Source organism: Erythrolamprus reginae, chromosome Z (genome assembly GCF_031021105.1).
Source record: "Erythrolamprus reginae isolate rEryReg1 chromosome Z, rEryReg1.hap1, whole genome shotgun sequence".
Classification (NCBI taxonomy): Eukaryota; Metazoa; Chordata; class Lepidosauria; order Squamata; family Dipsadidae; genus Erythrolamprus; species Erythrolamprus reginae.
In genome coordinates this window covers 127,401,494-127,423,207 of record NC_091963.1, presented here as the reverse complement: position 1 = coordinate 127,423,207, position 21,714 = coordinate 127,401,494, and positions in this window count along the sequence as shown.

Below are 21,714 nucleotides of genomic sequence, written 5' to 3'. Positions count from 1 at the left end.
TGACAGTTGTTAAATTGGTAATAGGTGAATCTGGTTTCCCTGTTGACTTATTATTTTTATTATTATTTATTAATTAAATGTGTATGCCGCCCAACTCCAGAAGAACTCTGGGCGGCTTACAACAGCTAAAATACAATTTAAAACCCCAATTAATACAGTCATGCAATTCTTATTGATGCTGGAACTAGAGATGTGCCAGGTCTTTAGGACTTTCCGGAAAGCCAGTAGGGTGGGGGCAGTGGTAGTTGGCTCCAGAGAACTGGTGCCACCACAAAGAAGGCCATCTCCGTGGCCCCACCAACTGACACTGCCTAGCTGACGGAACCTGGAGAAGGCCAAACCTGTGGGCTCTAATCGGCTGCTGGGAGCTATGCGGCAGAAGATGGTCCTGAAAATAGTCTGGCTCTAAGCCATGTAGGGCTTTATAGGTGATAACCAACACCTCGAATTGCATCCGGAGACAATTGGAAGTCAGTGAAACTCAAGGAACATTGGTGTGATGTGGGTGTACCTTGTTGCACCCTCAACAGCTTGTGTGGCTGCTTTCTGGACTAGTTGAAGTCTCTGAATGCTTTTCAAAAATAGCCCAAGTAGAGTGCATTGCAATAATCAAGCTTCTCAGAAGGTTTCAAAAAGCAATACTGCAACCATCATGAGTCACTTGCCAGGCTTCTGAATTTTGATCAAGTGACCATGAAGATGCAGCAGTGGTTGTAAGTAGCAAAAAATGGGCACTTTTTTTCGGTGCCATTATAACTTGGAATGGTCACTGAACTGTTTTAAACCAATGACTACCTGAACCAGGGGTGGGCAGCAGGCAGGACGGTGTGGAACACAGTTCCACTAGCAGAAATGAAGATGCGTGCGCAGCTCTAGCTGATTGGTGGCTGTCACTTCCTGGATTACTGGTCTTGGCTCAGCTCTCCTTTTTTTCCTCTGCTGCTGCTGCTGCTGCTGCTGCTGCTGCTGCTGCGTCTGTGCTCCTTGCTTTTTTCCTCTTTCCTCCTTCCTGGCCTCCAATGAGCTTCCCTCTCTCCTGCCTGGCTCCCCTCCAGCCTCACGTGGCCACCTCCCACGTAAGGTGCAAGCATGAGTGGAAGTGGCACTGGCAGGATTTATGCTTCTGGCAGCACCCATTCACCTAGCTACCCAGCCTGAGGCGGGGGGGTTGGGCAACCCAGAAAGAACAGCACAGGAAACGCAAAATAAATTGTCACTCCAGCGAGCGACACTGGTAAGGTTGTAAGTCGAAGACTTAACAGTTCATTTGAATGATGGTGATCATTTAAGCCACTCCCACCTGGTCACATGGCCAACAAGCCACTCCTACCCAGTCACATGACCATTAAGACACATCCACAAAATAAGCCACACCCACAGTGTGGCAGTAAAAATTTTAGCTGCCCATTACTGATCTAAACTAGTCCGAAAATTCTTGGGAGGGTCAAAAGTCCATCTTCTCCTGGAATAGTTAGCCTATTGCTGGTTCCTAATATGATTATGATTTTTGACAAACCTTCCTTTTCTATACACTGAGAGCATATGCACCAAGACAAATTCCTTGACAATCACACTTGGCCAATAAAGAATTCTATTCTATTCTGTCTTGTCAATCACAAAATCTAACCTGACTTCCATTCACTTCTCCCAAAAGTCTTCCCCACTTGATGCCCTCAATGGGATTTGGGGCTGCAACTGCCAGTATTTCAGCTTCCTTGAATATTTAGGTGTACATTGATCCCTTGATTTTTGCGGGTTCGAACTTCACGAAACGGCTATACCACTGTTTTTCAAAAATATTAATTAAAAAATACTTTGCGGGGTTTTTCCCTATACCATGGTTTTTCCCGCCCGATGACATCATACGTCATCGCAAAACTTTCGTCCACCTTTAATAAATATTTTTTTTAATAAACTTTAATAAATAAACATGGTGAGTAATAATCTAAATAGTTGCTAAGGGAATGAGAAATTCCAGTTTAGGGGTTTAAAGTGTTAAGGGAAGGCTTGTGATACTGTTCATAGCCAAAAATAGTGTATTTACTTCCGCATCTCTACTTCGCGGAAATTTGACTTTTGCGGGCGGTCTCGGAACGCATCCCCCACGAAAATCGAGGGAACACTGTATTATCATGACGCATCTGTAGGGCCCTAGCATGAGAAAGCCCACCTGGTTATGTTCACACAGTATTTGAAAGTTAGCCCACAGTTCAGCCAATGGTTTACAGAAGACAGTGAACCCTAAAGTCACTCACTGGATGGATTCATACAACTTTGAGACATAAACTGGCAAGCCACAGCGGTGGAGTGTGTTGTGGGAGGACAGCCAAATCTTTTCCGAACTTTCCCTGTCTGCAGATGGTTAGAAGCCTTCCATAACGCAAGGCATATATTATCTATCCTTAGGCCACAACGTTTCGGTAAAAAGTTACAATTCTCCCCTCAACATTTGGAGGGGTAATGAATCTGAATCACAGGGAAAAATATATAGTTATCATGTAGTTTGCCTCTGTGGATTTGTCTCATTCCCTTTTAAAGGCCTCCAAACTACTGACCACCACCACATCCTGTGGTAGCAAATTCCACAAATTAATGACGCGTTGTTTGTGTGTGGGGGATTTTTTCCCCTTTTTCTTTTGTCTGTCCTGCCAAACTATTCGACTGGATGACCCCACATTCTAACTTTATGAGGAAGGGTAAAATAAAATATACTATTTGGGTTATTTTGCCCACATCTAACACTCTACCCCCCCCTTCACACACACACACAAACACATGTGCCCTCACATATGCACACATGCCACCCAGAGACAAAACTCAAAATGGCCGCCTCAACATTGCAATTGAACCCTGCTTCTTTGTATGTGCACATAAAACACTGTGCGGCTTCAGTCACGCAGTTGCAACTGCTATTTTGACCTTTTTTTTAAAAAAAAAAAAGCTGTCTTCCCTCCATAGCCACAGTTACCCATGACCCCACCTTTATAACCCATAGGCTGTTATATTAATGTCAGTGTTTTATAGGACAAACTTTCCACACATACTGGATAGATTCCAAGACAATGTTCGATCTTAAATCCAACCAAAACACATAATTGTTGAGCTCACATAAACATGTTATTTCTTTCCCTCCCCCTACCAAACAAACCGTTTATCATGGTGGGCCCGCTTCAGAAAATGTGCTAAGATATTGTCTGGATTCCCACAAAGCAGAGAACCACAAACTACCCAGCTCTAATTAGCCTCATCTAGTATACTGTGAGAACTCTGCCGATGTGTAATTAACTAATGGGATTCATTGCTGAAACAGCCTTTAAGAGGATAGGAAAAAACCAGATACCCACAGACCCATTGAGATCTTAGCTGGGCTAGCAAAACAAAAGCTGTCACAGCCACAGAATTTGGGTGAGGGGGAGGAGGCAGGTATCTGCAGGGGAATCTACCTGGCTTCCTTCCCAATATGACCTCATCTGGGCTGGTGTTCCAGGTGTTGCAGCTGCTGTGTTGTTGTTTGGGGGCCTACTTAAGCACAGTGCAGGGGGGAACTACATGCTCTTAAAAATTTCCTCCCATTGAAAGGATCTGGCCTTCAGGGGAACACCCTGTTGTACATACTCCTGATCAGTTGGAGGATGATGAAGATATTGAAGACTCGGATTCAGATAGTGTTTATGAAGTAGTGGGGGGGGCGGGATTACAGGTAGTAGAACAGGTGGGAGGCCAGCCACAGGATGGGGCTATGAGTTCAGGATCTAGTGAGGGAGAATCAGACGCTCGCTGGGTTAACCCTAAATTCAGAAGGATTCAGAAACGTAGAGAGCAAAGGTCTGGAAGAAGATATTAAGGAGAGGAATGGGTTAAATAGTGTAGTGAGGTATTTGGCATGTCAGGGGGCTAGTGGAGAAGAAGGGTGGAGTTTCAATGTTGCTGAAAAGAAATATGGATGTGTTTTCGCCACGCTAAAGTAAGCCAAAGTATTTTGTATTGTATTTAGTCAGTGCTGCTGTCTTTTTTAAAGCTATGTAGTTAGAAAATAAATCTTGTCTAAGTGAAGCAGGAAAAAGAATGTGAGAAATGCGGCTAAGAGAGAGATAACGGACCGAGTGATGTCTGGAATGTATTGAAGTACAGAAGAGCAGAGAAATAAATGGAGTTGCTTTATTCATGAAATGATGCATTTAATGAGAGTTATTTGTAATTATTAAACTTCTACCAGAAACCAGAACACACCCAATGGGCGCAATCGTTGCCTTTGCTGTTTTTATTGCTGAAAGCCAGTGTCCTGGATTTTTGCAGTACCAATTTGGGAGTTATTCTAGAGTCAGAAGGAGAAGGAAGAGGCTTGGCTTCTTGCCATCCATCCATCAACTGGATGCCAACAGAATGTTACCGACCACTGTTGCGTATGAGCTTTAGAAGCGATGTTTAATTTCCTGCACGCTGGGCCCTGAGACAATTGTGAACTATTCTGCAGTAATCATATATTAAAGATGAGAAACCAAACTTGTCTCGTGTCTCTCTCTCGCTCTAGGTCCCTCACGTATAAAGGGGGAAATGATCCTTGGATACTTGAAGGCTAACTTTCCAGTGGTTTGGCAAATCATGGGAAAACCCTTACTCAATCTTGTGTGCGTAAAAACCAGTCTTTTCCTCCCGCCCACCCCCCCACCCCAAATAGGGTCTTGCCAGCCCTCCTTTCCCACATATCCAGTTCTACTTCCAAGATGCTGATTGCTGGAAAGGACACAAAAGATGAAGGGGAGCCATGAACACATGTTCCATGATCTGGAAGGAGAGAAATTTGAGAATAGAATTCCGTTTTGGATGACTTGAACATTGAGGTTGGTTGGTTAGTTGGTGGTTGGTTGACTGGCTGGCTGGCTCTCCATTCAAGTGTTCAGCCCACATTCCTACAAACCTAGCTTTGAAATCTATTGCTAATTATCAGTGGTATATTTCAGGAAGCCTTGTTCATCATTTTTCATAGAAAACAGACGTAATGGCTAGAAATGTCTGCTTTAAAAAAAAAATAGAATAGGGACTATAATTTCAGGGTGAGTCCCTGTGTTTTCATACAGATGTTCTGAAGTTTGATCCTTGGGCCAATAATAAGAAACTTGAGCAGAAGATCCTGAGAAACTTTTCTGCCTAAAACCTGGTGAGCCATTGCCGATCATATAAGTCAATCTTTCCTAATTTTTTTTGCTTTGGGGATCTGTTTCCACTTTTTTAAAAAAATATGGAGAATTCCAAAAGAGTTTTTTTTGTCTGCATCGGAGATGGATGGATGGATGGGTGGGTGGGTGGATAGATCAATAGATAAATGATATTGACAGACAGAGATAGATAAACAAATAGTAGATAAATAGCTGATATAGACACAGAGATAGATAGATAAATATAATATCAGTATTTAAAAATTAAAATTGATGCATCCATAGAATGTTTATTTACCAAATCATTTTAAAACAACAATATTAAACCCATGAAATCAGGCTGCATGTCCAACCTATGGTACATGGACCATATGTGGCCCTGCACAGCTAGCAATGCAGTCCCACAAGACTGCATTAATATGTGAGATTTGCAATATTTATATACATGAACAATTTTGTCTATTTTATAGATAGTCCAAAACAATTCATCTTCACTCAATGTGGCCCTCATTAGAGATGAACATCCTAACATATTTTTCATGGGGAAAAAAATCCCTATTTTTATAAACAAAAAATGAAAAGGGTGAGATTCTTATTTCATTCATTCATTTATTTCATTACTGTTATTTTATTTAGTGATTAAATTTACATGCTACCATCTCATATCCAGACGGCATATACCGTAAATTGTTTTAAATTTTTACAAACATCTTCAATGTCTTGCCAATAATTTCAATTTTGCAGAGCCCTTAAAGGATCTTGAGGGACATCACAAACACACTCCGCTTCCTCAGTGTTCACAGACTACTTTAAAAAAATCATCTGGATTAAATGGACCAGTGGTTCCATCTGATACCAAGCATCATCTATTGAGCTCCCAAGAAAGCTGAACTGGGTGCCAACAGATGTAGAAGCTGTTCATTGGATAGAAGAGTTGTCTATAGAATTCAGGTACGCCACCTACAGGGGGTGGGGGTGCATTTACCAATATTTGGTGATTAATGTTTGCCCTCTGTTGAGTTCCAATACTGAAGAGGCAGGAAACTGTCAGTGAGACTTCAGCTCTTTATTGGTTATAGTGAGCAATCATCAGCCTCTGTCTGCTTTTGGAAGGGGTTTAAATAGGGAGCCGTTTTGGGAAGGAGCCAATCAGAATTTCCCTGCTCAACTTCTCAGTTGGACTGGAGTAAAAACTTCCCAGCTTCTTAGGATGTAACACCTTTCCTGGTTGGTTCCTCTACCAATAAACACCAGGATCCAAGCTCCACCCCATTATCTCAGCAGGTCACTATGCTGGACTGCGCTTACTGAATGCAAAAGAAGGCATGCATTCTACAATGCTCAGGGGTAATCTTGCAAATGAGATCCAGGTCACAAATCTGGTGGGGATGCTTGCACCAAGCTGGAAGGTCTTCAGATATGACATTTTGAAGGGTTGGTTCTGTGTAACAAGGCAAGCAGCCCCGACTGGTCCTATCACTTCTGGGAAAACCCCTCTTTTCACTGGGGCCTCTTTTCACCCTGGGGAGTAGGAGGAACAGTGGAACACCAGGCAGGGAAGGGATGCAGTGACTGCTCGCAGTTTACTATCCCAGGGGCATTTACTAATTACAGGTATACTGCTTCTAAATGGACAGCCAGAATAACTAACAGAGGAGTGCTAAATCATATACAACCATCATAGAAGCTAAAATAATAAGTCTACCATCTGATTTACTTTGGTCATGATCAATGGAGAGCTACCAAAATTTTTACTATCACATCATGGGCGTATCTTACGCAGGACGCCCTGCATTTTCTTTCAACATCTTTTAGTGCAAATTGGGTGCTCTGGGGTGGAGCTCCATTTTTGCTACCCCACTGCATTGCCCCCTGTCCGGGCAGTAGCCCACCCCTGGTCATGATATACGTGCAAATTCATTGGAGAAGTCAATAATGCTAGTAATGGATAATGGAACAAGAGGAAGGGCCAACCTGTACACTGGCTTGATAATATCAAATCTGATACAAAAAATGAACATCCAACACGTGCTTGACACAGTAGCATGGAGATCTCTTGCCTATAAAGTTGCCAAGAGTAGGAGCAACTGAATAGTTAAACAACAACAAGATCCTATGTTCAGAACTTGAGGTTGAGTTTACTTTAATAATAGTTACTACTTCTGATAGTACATACTGATGGGGTGTGTATGTGTGTATGGTGGTGGTGGGGGTGTTCATTATCCCCTGTTAAAAGGCAAAGCTGCATGTTCCTATCTGGCTACCTTGCACAATAAAAAATGTTCTTTCTGTGTCAATTGCAGACTGCCCAAGGAGCTACCGATACACTTCTCTAGACGAATTATCACATTTGCCATTTGTACTTCTGTAAGCGTCTGGTTGGGTACAGCAACTAAACAGGACAGATACAGACTTTAGTGCATCATTAGGACTGCCAAAAAAAAACCCTATTGCAACCAGCCTGTCTTCCATTTGGGACCGCATGGGTCAGAACGTGGCTGTGAAAATATTTATAAACCCCTCACATACAGGACATAAACTGGAACTCATTACCAGACTCCGTGGTGTCAACCCCCAACCCCCAGCATTTTTCCCTTAGACTTTCCATGGTTGACTTCTCCAGATTCCTTAGAGGTCAGTAAGGGGCGAGCATAAGTGCACTAGTGTGCCTTCCGTCCCCTGTCCAATTGTGTCTCCTATATTTTATATATCTTTTCTCCCATTCATATATCCTTCCTCTACTCTTCATTGATGTATTCTATTCTCATATTTCTTCTTCTATCCCTTCCCTGATATTTACTACTACACGTTTTTATTTTCTTTAACTTTCAATTTGTATTGGACAAAATAAATAAATAAAATAAAATAAAACTGCTTCAATTCCTCCCCTACAGGCTCTACTACTGGGTATTGCATGCCAAAATAATTAGATATAGAGACAGTTTTCTCCCTTGTGCCATCACTCTGCTGAACACCTAATTCCTACAGTATTGTCTTATATTGGGGTATATGCAGTGGTTAGGGAGGGATAGCATCTCTGCTGTAGAGGCATGTCATGTCTTTTTAGGGCAGCTCGTTCACCTTCGGTCCCCACCTGTCACTCTGCTCTTACCTGTGGCTCCTAGTAGCTGTAGCATGCGCAGTGGCCACATCCCAGGCAACAGCTTCGACAGGCTGGCCAAACCAGGCTGAGAGTAACCAATGGGTCACTGACCTTTGGCAAGATAGGAACTTATCTATCCTGAGCATGTGAAGACAGGTTCCGGCAGACTGAGCAGATGAAACCTACTAGAATAGCTAAAGGGTCATGAAGGTGGTCTCTGCAAGCAATGTGGTACTCTAAGAGCAGGGCAAGACATGAAAGAAGCCCTGGTCAACCACTAGGAGAAGGGAAACTTTGACTGCAAACCTCCACTTCCTTGTGGCTATATCCATCATTGGAAAAGGCTTCAGGAGTAAACCCCCGAGGCAAAATCCGGAGCCAGAGTCCCTGGAGCAGTTTGTGCCTGTGTACAACCATGCTCTGATAACTCTTGCAACGTAGCTGGAACCAATCGTATTGGCTTTTGCCATTCCATTGGATTATTTCAAAGATGTGGAGAGGGAGGATCTGCTGCTTGGGTAACAGTCTATCCTCCATATTAACCAGGCTTTGTGCTCTGGGGAGTCCAGACCATGATAGGATGGTCTTCTGAGACCACCCCTGTGTTTATCTCAGGCATGTTTAAATTCAGTTACTGTGGATTTACCAACCATGTCTGCTGGAAGTTTGTTCCAAGCATCTACTACTCTTTCAGTAAAATAATATTTTCTCACGTTGCTTCTGATCTTTCTCCCAACTAACCTCAGATTGTGCCCCCTTGTTCTTGTGTTCACTTTCCTATTAAAAATACTTCCCTCCTGAACTTCCCTCCTGAAACACACGTTCTCCAATGCACTGCTGCGGAGAGTCTAACATGGGTGATACTTCAGCCTTATTGGTTAGGGACTGAGTTAAATTAGCATAATAATTAGCTCCGCCCTGCCGCCACGCCCATCACCTTAGTCTTAAAAACTCAGTCGTGGTAATGGGACTAGAGTTTCTCAAGCTTCTGTATACAGGAGTTGTAAAATATAGATTAAAAATGTTTAATTATATGTATTATATGTAATTATCCGTTTAACAATTGCTGTGATTCCTTTAATGACCACAGGGAAAAAAAGAACATACATGTCAGGCAAGACTCATTTAAACCACTTCTTTTCTTAGCCAGAGAAATTCTGCTCTCAACTTTGATTGTATGTTGCACAGAAAACCTGTTATATAAATATTGTTATATCAACAGATAAATTTTGAACGCTGTTGCAGCGAACCTAGCAATGTTGTAGGTCACTGCAGGTTTGGTATTTGAAGCAACAGACTGGTATAAACTTTCTGTTGGGAGAATTGATGCAGTAATGATGAAAATGAGTCAGGTTAGAGCATCCATCTTTTTACCTGGAAGTGATGTGCTGGTGTCTGGAGGCTGTTGGGGTCTGGATGGGTGTCAACAGACTCAAACTCAACCCGGATAAGACGGAGTGGCTGTGGGTTTTGCCTCCCAAGGACAATTCCATCTATCCGTCCATTACCCTGGGGGGGGGATCACTGATCCCCTCAGAGAGGGTCCACAACTTGGGCGTCCTCCTCGATCCACAGCTCACATTAGAGAAACATCTTTCAGCTGTGGCGAGGGGGACGTTTGCCCAGGTTTGCCTGGTGCACCAGTTGCGGCCCTATTTGGACCAGGAGTCACTGCTCACAGTCACTCATGCCCTCATCACCTCGAGGCTCGATTACTGTAACGCTCTCTACATGGGGCTACCTCTGAAAAGTGTTCAGAAACTTCAGATCGTGCAGAATGCAGCTGCGAGAGCAGTCATGGGCTTCCCTAAATATGCCCATGTTACACTGCAGTCTGCATTGGTTGTCGATCAGTTTCCGGTCACAATTCAAAGTGTTGGTTATGACCTATAAAGCCCTTCATGGCATCGGACCAGAATATCTCCGGGACCGCCTTCTGCCGCACGAATCCCAGCGACCAGTTAGGTCCCACAGAGTTGGCCTTCTCCGGGTCCCGTCAACTAAACAATGTCGTTTGGCGGGACCCAGGGGAAGTGGCGGCCCAGACCCTCTGGAACCAGCTCTCCCCAGAGATCAGAATTGCCCCTACCCTCCTCACCTTTCGTAAGCTCCTTAAAATCCATCTTTGTCGTCAGGCATGGGGGAACTGAGATATTCCCTTCCCCCTAGACCTATACAATTTATGCATGGTATGCTTGTGTGTATGTTTGGTTTTTTTAAATAAGGCTTTTTAAAATTATTTTAAATATTAGATTTGTTACATATTGTTTCATTATTGTTGTTAGCCGCCCCGAGTCTACGGAGAGGGGCGGCATACAAATCTAATAAATGAATGAATGAATGAATGAATGAATGAATGAATCAATCAATCAATCAATCAATCAATCAATCTCAGGCAGCAAAATTTCTCAGGCCAAGGTTCAAGCTGTTAGGGCAGGGGTGTCAAACTCAAGGCCCACAGACCAGATCCAGTCCACGGGGTGTTTAGATATGGCCCATGGGCCTGCCCTGGAAACAACCCAATACTGCCCTGGAAACAACCCAATACTGCCCTGGAAACAACCCAATACTGCCCTGGAAACAGTGAAGGCAGTATTGGGTTGCTACCAGTACAGATGAGGACAGCGCACCAGTAATGAAGGTTACGCTGCACACGCAACTTCAGTTCTCCCGTGTAAGTGTGTGCGCATCCCAGCATGTTTTTGCTTCTGCACATGTGCAGGAAACAAAATCTCATGAGGGTTCGCACGCATAAGATTTTGGCAATTTTCTTGCTTCTGCGCATGCATGGAAGCAAAAACAAAATGCTGAAATCTCTCACGTGCATCCCCTCGTGAGATTTTGCTTCCTGCACATAGTGGGAGGGGTACACACACACACAGGAGAAATGAAGCTATGCACATAGCACACCAGTAGCGGCAGGAATGGGAATCCACCCCTGAGTGAAGGACTGAGCCGTAGTGTTTTGCCAGAGGAAATGGAGTCCTATTTTGCCGGCAGAGGGTTGCTGGAGGCCATTGCAGCTGAAAACTGAGCTCGTGAGTAGTGTTGGGCGAACTTCAGGAAGTTCGGGCTCGGTAAACTCACCCGAACTTTACCCGAACCCGAACAGCAGCAGCGCTTTTAAAAACTTTTTTTAAAAAGTTCAGGTAAAGTTCGGGTTCAGCGTGAAGTTCGGGAGGAGAGGGGGAAATCCCATGAGGGGATTCCGGGGGTGGGGCTTTGGCATCACAGAGACTCCTTCCTCCCTGTTTCAGCCAGCCAGGAAGTAGTCTCCGTGACGTCAAAGCCCCGCCCCCGGAATCCCCTCGTGGGATTTCCCACCTCCTTTTGCTTGCAGCGTGACAAGCAAAAGGAGGTGGGGAATCCCACAATGGGATTCCCCACTCTCCTTTCGGGCGGGGGTGTTTCGCGGTGTTCGGCCGAATGCCAAACTCGAGCGCAAACTTTACCCGAACTTTTTTAAAAGTTCAGGTTCGGGTTTGTGCCGAACTTTGCACGTTCGGTTCACCCAACACTACTCGGGAGCCCATTTTTGCTGGCAAAGTGTTGAGGCCGCCACAGGCCGCCCCTGATATGAGTGATGTCAAGTTACCCATGGCCACCCCAGCCCTGTGAGGTCAAACACAAGCCTGATGTGGCCCCCAATGAAATTGAGTTTGACACCTCTGCGTTAGGGCATTGGAAGTACAAAATCCAAATAGGAGATCCTGACTGCCGTTTTAACACCAATTCTGGCATTAATTACCCAGTGGTTTGAAAAGATAAGGAAGTGGTTTGCTTTTGACTAAAGCTTTCAGGTTCACATGTCCTGTCCTGCTCGCATTCTTGATCTATGACCCTGGAGAGGTGGCCTCTCAGCTTGCCTGGCCAGGCTTGTGAATGACACTTTGCCTCACCTACCACTGAGAAAGGACTCCCTCTACCACTTCACCCAGTGCCGTGATTTACATTCAGATACTTGTAACTTGTTGCTTGTATCCTTACGATTTATATTAATATTGATAGTTTCTTGATTGCTTATTTATACCCTATGACAATCATAAATGTTGTACCTCATGATTCTTGACAAATGTATCTTTTTTTTATGTACACTAAGAGCATATGGACCAAAGACAAATTCCTTGTGTGTCCATTCACACTTGGATAATAATAATAATAATAATAATAATAATAATAATAATAATAATAATGATAATATTATTATTATTAATAATAACAATAATTATATTTGTATGCCGCCCCTCTCCGAGGACTTGGAGCAGCTCACAACAATAAAACATCATATACAAATCCAATGTTAAAACAGTCTTTAAAAATCCCCTATTAAAACAGTCACACAGCCCAAACACACCATCCATAAAGTCAAAGGCAGCTAAGGATATATCAATTCCTACATGCCTGGTGACATAGACGAGTTTTCAAAAGTTTGCAAAAGGCAAGGAGGGTGGGGGCAGTCCTAATCTCAGGAGGGAGCTGATTCCAGAAAGCCAGGGCCACCACAGAGAAGGCTCTTCCCCTGGGTCCCAGCAGACGGCATTGTTTTGTCGATGGGACCCAGAGAAGGCCAACTCTGTGGGACCTAATCGGTCGCTGGGATTTGTGCGGCAGCAGGCGGTCCCGGAAGTATTAAAATAAAGAATTCTTTTCTATTCTATTGACAACTCACTCATATTTATGAGTGAATTATGGTCATGTGATCTCCTTTCGCAACCTTCTGACAAGCAAAGTCAATAGGGAAACTAGATTCACTTATTATTATTAATCTAAGTTATTCATCTAAGAACTGCAATTATTCACTTAGCAAATGTGGTGAGAAAAATCATAAAGTGGGGCAAAACTCAGTTAACAAATTTCCCACTTAGCAACATAATTTTGGGGCTCAATTCTGGTTGTACATTGAGGACTGCCTGTATATAACTTTGTTAAATTTCTTTAGACTGTAATAATCTTGCATTTTCAAACCAGTGTGCCCTGAAATGTTTCAAAAGTGGCTATTCTCCAAATTCTTCAGTGTGGTTTGGTAGCAGTTTAAAATAAATTGTGAAGGAGGAGCGTATTGGGGTAAAGTTAAAAAAAAATGCAATTATTGAATTCAAATAATGTACCAAAGAGGTTTTCTAGTGAAATCACTTATTTGACTATGCTAACTATTGCAACTCTAACCCTACCCTGTTTCCCCGAAAATAAGACGTACCCCGAAAGTAAGGCATGTCAGAGGTTTTGCAGAATTTGCTAATATAAGGCACACCTGGAAAATAATAGTCAAGTTTACATACGGTATGGTGGAAAAACATACGGTACCATTCAAAGCTGTTCATAGCGGTACTGTAATAATGTGGTGTTCCCATCTGGCCCCTTCCATCGCTTTGTACCGTCCAGTACAGCAGACAAAGTCTGCTGCTGTCTCACCGCCATTACAGTCTTCACTACAGTGCGTAGACTGTAGTTCTTCTGGTGGCGGGAAGCTGCAATAGCGGGAGTATACTGTTGTACCATATAAGTGCCGTCGTTTGTGTGTGTGGGTGCCATAGTGACAGGTACCGTACCGTAATCAGTGTACCGTACGGTATACTTTCTTTGGGGGTGTCAGCTTTTCTGCCTGTGAATTTGTCTTATTTGAGAAATATAAGGCACCCCCCGAAAATAACACGTAGCACAACTTTTGGAGCAAAAATTAATATAAGACAGTGTCATATTTTCAGGGAAACACGGTATTTATGATCTGGTTATAGAGTTCCAATGACAGCACCTAACTCCACAGTCACAGGCCTGCATTTTGGATAGTTGGCAATTGCCCAAAATTGATGAAGAGTTACTGCATTGTATAGTCATGTGAGCACAATTTACATTTTTTGCCAGTTTCTGGCCTTTGGGGTTGCTCTTTGGCAAAAATGCTCATAAGAATACATCGATCCACTTAATGATTCCCATGCTCAGTGAATGTCCACCACAAAAATAATTGTAAAATCAGGTCTGGTTGAGTGGGTAACTCAACTTGCAACTCGTCATGACTTATTTCGAAAATTCCAGCCTCCATTATGGCTATACATTAAGAACTACCTGAGGAAGAGATCACCACACAAGAATCGTACTACAGTGGTACCTCGAGATACGAGTTTAATTCGTTCCGGACCTGCGCTCTTAAGTCGAGCAGCTCTTATCTCGAACGACTTTTCCCCATAGGAATTAATGTAAATAATTTTAATTGGTTCCAGCCCTCAAAAAACTCACAAAGTTAGTCTAAATTATGCAAAAAGACATTGCAAGAATAAATGTAACTTTACTTATTAATAAGATGATAAGCTGAGAGCTTTCCTTCCCTTCCTCTTTTTACCCAAAACAATCAACATGGCAAACTTTTATTTTTATTCATTAAACTGTAGTTATTTATTCAACTTCACTGCCACCCAATCCTGTAGAGGGAGGAAAGAAGGGAGGAAGGAAAAAGGAAAGCAAGAAATGGAGGGAGGAAAGGAAGGAAGGAAAGAAAGGAAGGAAGAAAGAAAGGAAGAAAGAAAGAAAGGGTGAAGGGACAGGAACAGAGGAAGGAAGCAAGGAAACTTATGAAAGGGGAGAGTAACTTCACTGCCACCCAATCCTGTAGAGGGAGGAAAGAAGGGAGGAAGGAAAAGGAAAGCAAGAAATAGAGGAAGGGAAGGTAAAAGAGAGAAAGAAAAAGAGCAAGAAAGAAAGCAAGCAAGAGAGAAAGAAAGAAAATGAAAGAGAAATAAAAATAGAGAGGGAGAATGAAAGAAATGGAAGGAGGGAAGGAAGGAGAGAAAGCAAGAGAAAGAAAGAAAGAAAGAGAAAGAAAGAAAGAAAGAGAAAGAAAGAGAAAGAAAGAAAGAAAGAAAGAGAAAGAAAAAAGAATGAAAGAGCAAGAGAGCAAGAGAGAAAAAGAAAGAGAGAGAGAAAGAAAGAAAGAAAGAAAGAAAGAAAGGCAACTTCAAAGAAAGGCTCACTTAGCATCTCTCACTCTCTCTCTCTTTCTATCCCTCTCTCTTTCTCTCCCCCCTCTCCCCCCTTTCCCTCTCTCTTTCTCTCTCTCCCTCTCTCTTTGTCTCCCCCCTCTCCCCCCTTTCCCTCTCCCCCCCCCCAGGCCGGCAGCGATGTTTTAAAACAGCTGCGCTGTTTGCGAGCTAACTCCTGAGGTGCGGAAGTTCGCCTTTGGCGTTTGGGCCACTCGGAATGTGAAATTCAAAACAGCGTTCGGATCCCCCCACCCCCAGCAGAAGCCAAGGACCCCCAGAGTGGGGCGGCAGGGGAGGCGACCGCCTCTCCACTCACCAAGTGCCGGGATACGAGCCGAGAAGAGCCGGGCTGGCTTACTTTCCTTCCTTCCCGCGCTGATGCAGAGCCACTCGAACAAAGCGTCATGCCCCCCTGACGCTTTTGGCGGCAAAAGAGCCCAGCGTCGCTTCGGAAGCCGCCGAAAGCATCAGAGGGGCGCGACGCTTTGTTCGAGTGGCTCTGCATCAGCGCGGGAAGGAAGGAAAGTAAGCCAGCCCAGCTCTTCTCGGCTCGTATCGCGGAGAGGGGCGGCATACAAATCCAAGTAATAAATAAAATAAAATAAAAAAAATGTCTCTCCTCTCCCAGCTCTTATCTCGAGTAGCTCTTAAGTCGAGCAGCTCTTATGTCGGGGTTCCACTGTATTTCCTCTGCAGAAGTGGAGACGGGTGGAAAGAATGTTAACAAGGGCCACATTTGTCTTTAGCTGTTATTTTTAAGAGCCACCCTCTAAAACTGGGAGAGAATGGGAGGGAGGTTTTAAAGACAGCTTTTATGATTAGACCATGTTTTTAATTATTATTATTTATTTATTTATTCTTTGTCCAATATACAATACATATGAAAGAGAGTAGACATTAAGTAATATATATAAAGATAGAAAGTAAGAAAGAAGAGAAGTAGAAGGAAAGGAGAGAAAATATATGATATATGAGATAAGGAAAGACAATTGGACAGGGGACGATAGGCACATCAGTGCACTTATGTACGCCCCTTACTGGCCTCTTAGGAACCTGGAGAGGTCAATCGTGGAGAGTCTTAGGGAGAAATGTTGGGGGCTGGGGGCTGACACCACTGAGTCCAGCAATGAGTTCCACGCTTCGACAACTCGATTGTTAAAGTCATATTTTTTACAGTCAAGTTTGGAGCGGTTAATATTAAATTTGAATCTGTTGCGTGCTCTTGTGTTGTTGCTGTTGAAGCTGAAGTAGTTGTTGACCAGAAGGACGTTGCAGCATATGATCTTGTGGGCAATACTTAAATCGTGTTTTAGGCGCCGCAGTTCTAAGCTTTCAAGATCCAGGATAGTTAGTCTATTTTCGTAAGGTATTCTGTTTCGAGTGGAGGAGTGAAGGGCTCTTCTGGTGAATTACCTTTGGACGTTTTCGAGAGTGTTGATGTCTGAGATGTGGTGTGGGTTCCAGACAGATGAGCTGTATTCGAGAATGGGTCTGGCATAGGTTTTGTAGGCTCTAGTCAGTAGTGAGAGATTGCCAGAGCAGAAGCTACGTAGGATCAGGTTAACAACTCTGGAAGCCTTTTTGGCGATATTGTTGCAGTGGGCTTTAGCACTTAGGTCATTTGATATTAGTATTCCAAGGTAATAAAGGTAGTCTTCAGCAATTGTCTTGTTTTAGCAGTCATTCACACTTCTAGTGAGGAGCTCCTATGGGTACGGTCAGGTACACAGAACCGGTAGAAAATTTTTGATTTCCCCCCCCTTTTTTTCCCCTTCTGGGCTCTGGGTATGTTTTTCCTATTGCAGTAAATGAGGTTGAATGTGTGTGTATATATGTGTGTGTGTGTGTGTGTGTGTGTTTGTTTGTTTATTTATTTATTTGATTTTTTTGGTATAATTTATATAATTTTAGAAGCGCTGTGCGTGCGTGCGTGCGTGCGTGTGTGTGTGTATATACATATACAGTTTATATGGTAGATAATGTATATTTTTGTGTGCCTGTGTGTAATATTCCCATATACCATATATACATAGAATTAAATAGTATATTTTGGATGTTCAGTAATAGTAAATAGATAGGGAAATTGTATCTCTTTGAGGCAAGGAGAGGCCAGGCACCCTAATCCTAACCCTTGATGTGAGTGACGTCAAGTTGACCACCTTTAAGTCCATCACATGGACTTTAAGCCACCTCCTGATCACATGATCATCAAGTCACTCCCATCTGGTCACATGGCTGGCAAGCCACGCCCACAAAATAAGCCAAGCTCACAGTGTGATAGTAAACATTTTTGCAGCCCTTTACTGCTTATGGCAGTGATTAAAATGTAACTTTATGATCAATCCTCACATTTATGACTTTTGCAGCAAAGCAAAGCTGAAATAAGGTCATAAACAGACTCAGTTTTACTTAGCTATAGCTATAGCAATAGCACTTACAGTTATATACGCTTCACAGTGCTTTACAACATTCTCTATGCAGTTTATAGAGTCAGCACATTGCCCCAAACAATCTGGGTCATTTTATTGACCTTAAAAGGATGCAAGACTGAATCAACTCTGAGCTAATCAGGATCAAACGCCTGGCTGGGGCCAGAATTAGCCTGTAATGCCATAGTCTAACCACTGAGTCACTACGGTGCGCCATTACATGCCCCCCTACACAATCCTTAGCAGCAACTTTGCTTAATGACCTAATTGCCAGTCCCAATTATGGTCACTAAATGAGGACTGGCTGACATTTTCCCCTTCAATTGTGTTGCCAAAAGTGGGTGGAAATTTTTGAGGGAAGTCTCAAATTCTCATTCCAGATTTTGTGGGCTGCACCCAAAGTTTGGACAGTATTCATATTACTTGAGGTCCCTTCCCATGCACCTTATATTTGAAATTGCACACACCTTGTCATCTGAAATGGCTGAATATAGTACAGTTAAAGTCTGTAAATATTTAAATTTGATTGTCCTTTCCATTCAGTTGGGACTACCATCCTTTTATGAAATAACCTACCATGTTTTCCCAAAAATAAGATCCTGTCTTATATTTTTTTGGACCCCGAAATAAGTGCCTGGCCTTATTGCCATGCATTCAAAAGCCTGATTGGGCTTATTATCAGGGGATGTCTTATTTGGGGCAAGTCACCGCTTGTTCTCTTAGCTTCTCTACAAGTGAAATGGATGGATTCTTACCGTTCCCTATCTAATTTCCTTATTATAATTTATTGAGAATTTTTTGAAAATATTGGGCTGCCTTCAATGGAAAGAGGATGCTGAGTGAAAGGGCAAATGGAACGAATCTGTATTTGATTTTTTCAGGTGGTTCTCAACTTACAACAGTTTGTTTATTAACAATGGTTTGTTTAGTAACAAAGTTACAGTGATGCTGAGAAAAGTGACTAATAACAATTTTTCACAGTTACGGATCTTTGCAGCATACTCGTGGTTACATGATCAAAATCCAGATGCTTGGCAATTATTTATGACGGTTGCAGTGTGCCAAGTTCATATGAGCCCATGTGACAAGCAAAGTCAATGGGGAAGCCACATTCACTTAACAATTGTGTTACTAGCTTAACAATTGCAGTGATTGTAAAACTCACGGTCTTGCTTATCGAAAGAAAATTTGGGCAATTTGTGGTTGTAAGTGGAGGATTACCTGTTCTTCTTATTAAATTGGACCAGTAATCTGGCATCAGACCAGATTACTTGCGGGACCGCCTACTGCCACATGAATCCCAGTGACTGGTTAGGTTCCACAGAATTGGCCTTCTCTAAGTCCTGTTAACTAGACAACATTGCTTGGCAGGACCTAGGGGAAGAGCCTTCTCTGTGGGGGGCCCGGCCCTCTGGAATCAGCTCACCCTTGAGATTTGTACTGCCCCCCCTCCTCACCTTTCGTAAGAGTCTTAAGACTCATTTACGTCGTCAGGCTTGGGCCGATTAGATCTTGGCCCCTGGCCAACAAATGATCGTATGATTGTTGTAAGAAATGGGTGTGACTGACTTTTAATCAATTGGGGATTTTAAATAGCCTTGGAATTTTATATTAATTGGATTAATTTTATTGTAAATCACAGGTTTTTTATACATTATAAGCTGCCCTGGATCTTCAGAGAGGGGTAGCATAGAAATCCAATGAATGAATGAAGGAATGAATGAATGAAGGAATGAATGAATGAAGGAAGGAATGAATGAATGAATGAATGAAAATGAAATGGAATGGAATTCTTTATTGGCCAAGTGTAATTGGACACAAGGGATTTGTCTTGGTGCAGATGCTCTCAGCGTACATAAAAGAAAATAGAGATTTGTTAAGAATCATGTGGTACAACACTTAACGATTGTCGTAGGGGTCAAATAAGCAATGAAGAAACAATCAATATTAATAAAAATCTTAGGATACAAGCAACAAGTTACAGTCATGCAGTCATAAGTGGGAGGAAAAGGATGATAGGAATGATGAGAAAAAAATAGTAGAAATAGAAGTGCAGACTTAAGGTTTGACAGTGTTGAGGAAATTATTTGTTTAGTAGAGTGATGGCGTTCGTGGAAAAACTGTTCTTGTGTCTAGTTGTCCTGGTGTGCAGTGCTCTGTAGCGACGTTTTGAGGGTCGGAGTTGAAACAATTTGTATCCAAGATGCGAGGGGTCAGTAAATATTTTCCCTGCCCTCTTTGACTCATGCAGTATACAGGTCCACAATGGAAGGCAGGTTGGCAACAGTTGTTTTTTCTGCAGGCCCTTATATATATATATATATATGTATGTATGTATGTATGTATGTATGTATGTATGTATGTATGTATGTATGTAAGTAAGTAAGTAAGTAAGTAAGTAAGTAAGTAAGTAAGTAAGTAAGTAAGTAAATAAATAAATAAATAAATAAATAAATAAATAAATAAATAAATAAATAAATAAATAAATAAATGTAAAATACCTGAGGATGACAAGACTACTCCAATCTCTCCCTGGGCGTTTGATTGTGACCTCCAGAGTCAAGTATGCTCTCAACCATGGGAGGTGGGAGATGGCTTGGAGCCTTCATCTGTGTGGGGCCTCATCACAGACATGCGCTGGGGCTCTGATGTGTCTTACAACCATTTCTGGCCTTAAAGACATTGTAAATTTAAGTGAGTTGGCAAGAGACATTGGTGGAAGGTCTTAAGCATAAAACGTATCAGGAAAGACTTCATGAACTCAATCTGTATAGTCTGGAGGACAGAAGGAAAAGGGGGGACATGATCGAAACATTTAAATATGTCAAAGGGTTAAATAAGGTTCAGGAGGGAAGTGTTTTTGTAAACACAAGAACAAGGGGACACAACCTGAAGTTAGTTGGGGGAAAGATCAGAAGCAATGTGAGAAAATATTATTTTACTGAAAGAGTAGTAGATCCTTGGAACAAACTTCCAGCAGACGTGGTTGGTAAATCCACAGTACCTTAATTTAAACATGCCTGGGATAAACATATATCCATTGTAAGATAAAATACAGGAAATAGTATAAGGGCAGACTAGATGGACCATGAGGTCTTTTTTTGCCGTCAGTCTTCTATGTTTCTATGTTAAGGGAGTGCATTCATCATTAATTATCTGGGGCAGAACTCTTCTCATCTGTCCAGCTTCAGAAAAATGGCTGGCTGTTCAAAGAGATACTGGGCACCTGCCAGACTCCATGTGCCATAACTCTCCCACTCCCACCAGCCCCAGCCAGCGTAGCTGGTAGAGAAGGGAGTGGGAGTTGACGTTCTTCAAACTTTTCTGGGTCACGGACTATCTGCCTTCCCTCCCCCCCTCTCTCTTCCCCCCCTTCCCCCTTGTGAGTGCCTGTATGCACTTGCACCACTATTCCATGTGGCTACCTGTGTGCTGCGCTACTGGCAAGGAATGTGCGTGTGGTTGCAAGGGGAACGTTTTGGAGCTTGCCTCAGCATTTGAGGGACTTGGTTGCATTTCAAAGTCTGGATTTCTCTATGCTTGAGTGTTCACAGAAGCTTTTGTAGTCGAGGCATGATTGATGCCTCCACGGCCTCCTTCTCATCTCCCTCCCCGATATGCACCGCTATTCCAGCTACCACCTGGGGCCACTCCCTGCCCCCTTTCTCCGAGCCTGGGGTGGGATTCCAAGCCCCCTTCAAAGGGGGCAGGTTTCTGCAGGCCCCAAAATCTTAGCTGGTTTCTTCTCTTCCCTGCACGGAAACCCCCTCAGCCAGCAAGGGGAGCTGCCAAGAGACACCAAAGCAAGCCACATCACACCTAATCCCCCCTTGATCCCCCCCAAAATTGTTTCCCCCTGCCCCCTCCCGCTTGATAGCTTTGAACCTGAAAGAAAAAGGCAGATGAAAAGGAGGAGGAGGAGAAAAGGTGTGGTGTTCTGGGATTGATAAGCCACAATGCCAGTCCACAAGAACCCGTTCTGACACTGTTTTGTCCCTTCCACCCACAGTTTGCTAATCCGGGCATTCTTCTCTGCCATCTCATTGTTCCTC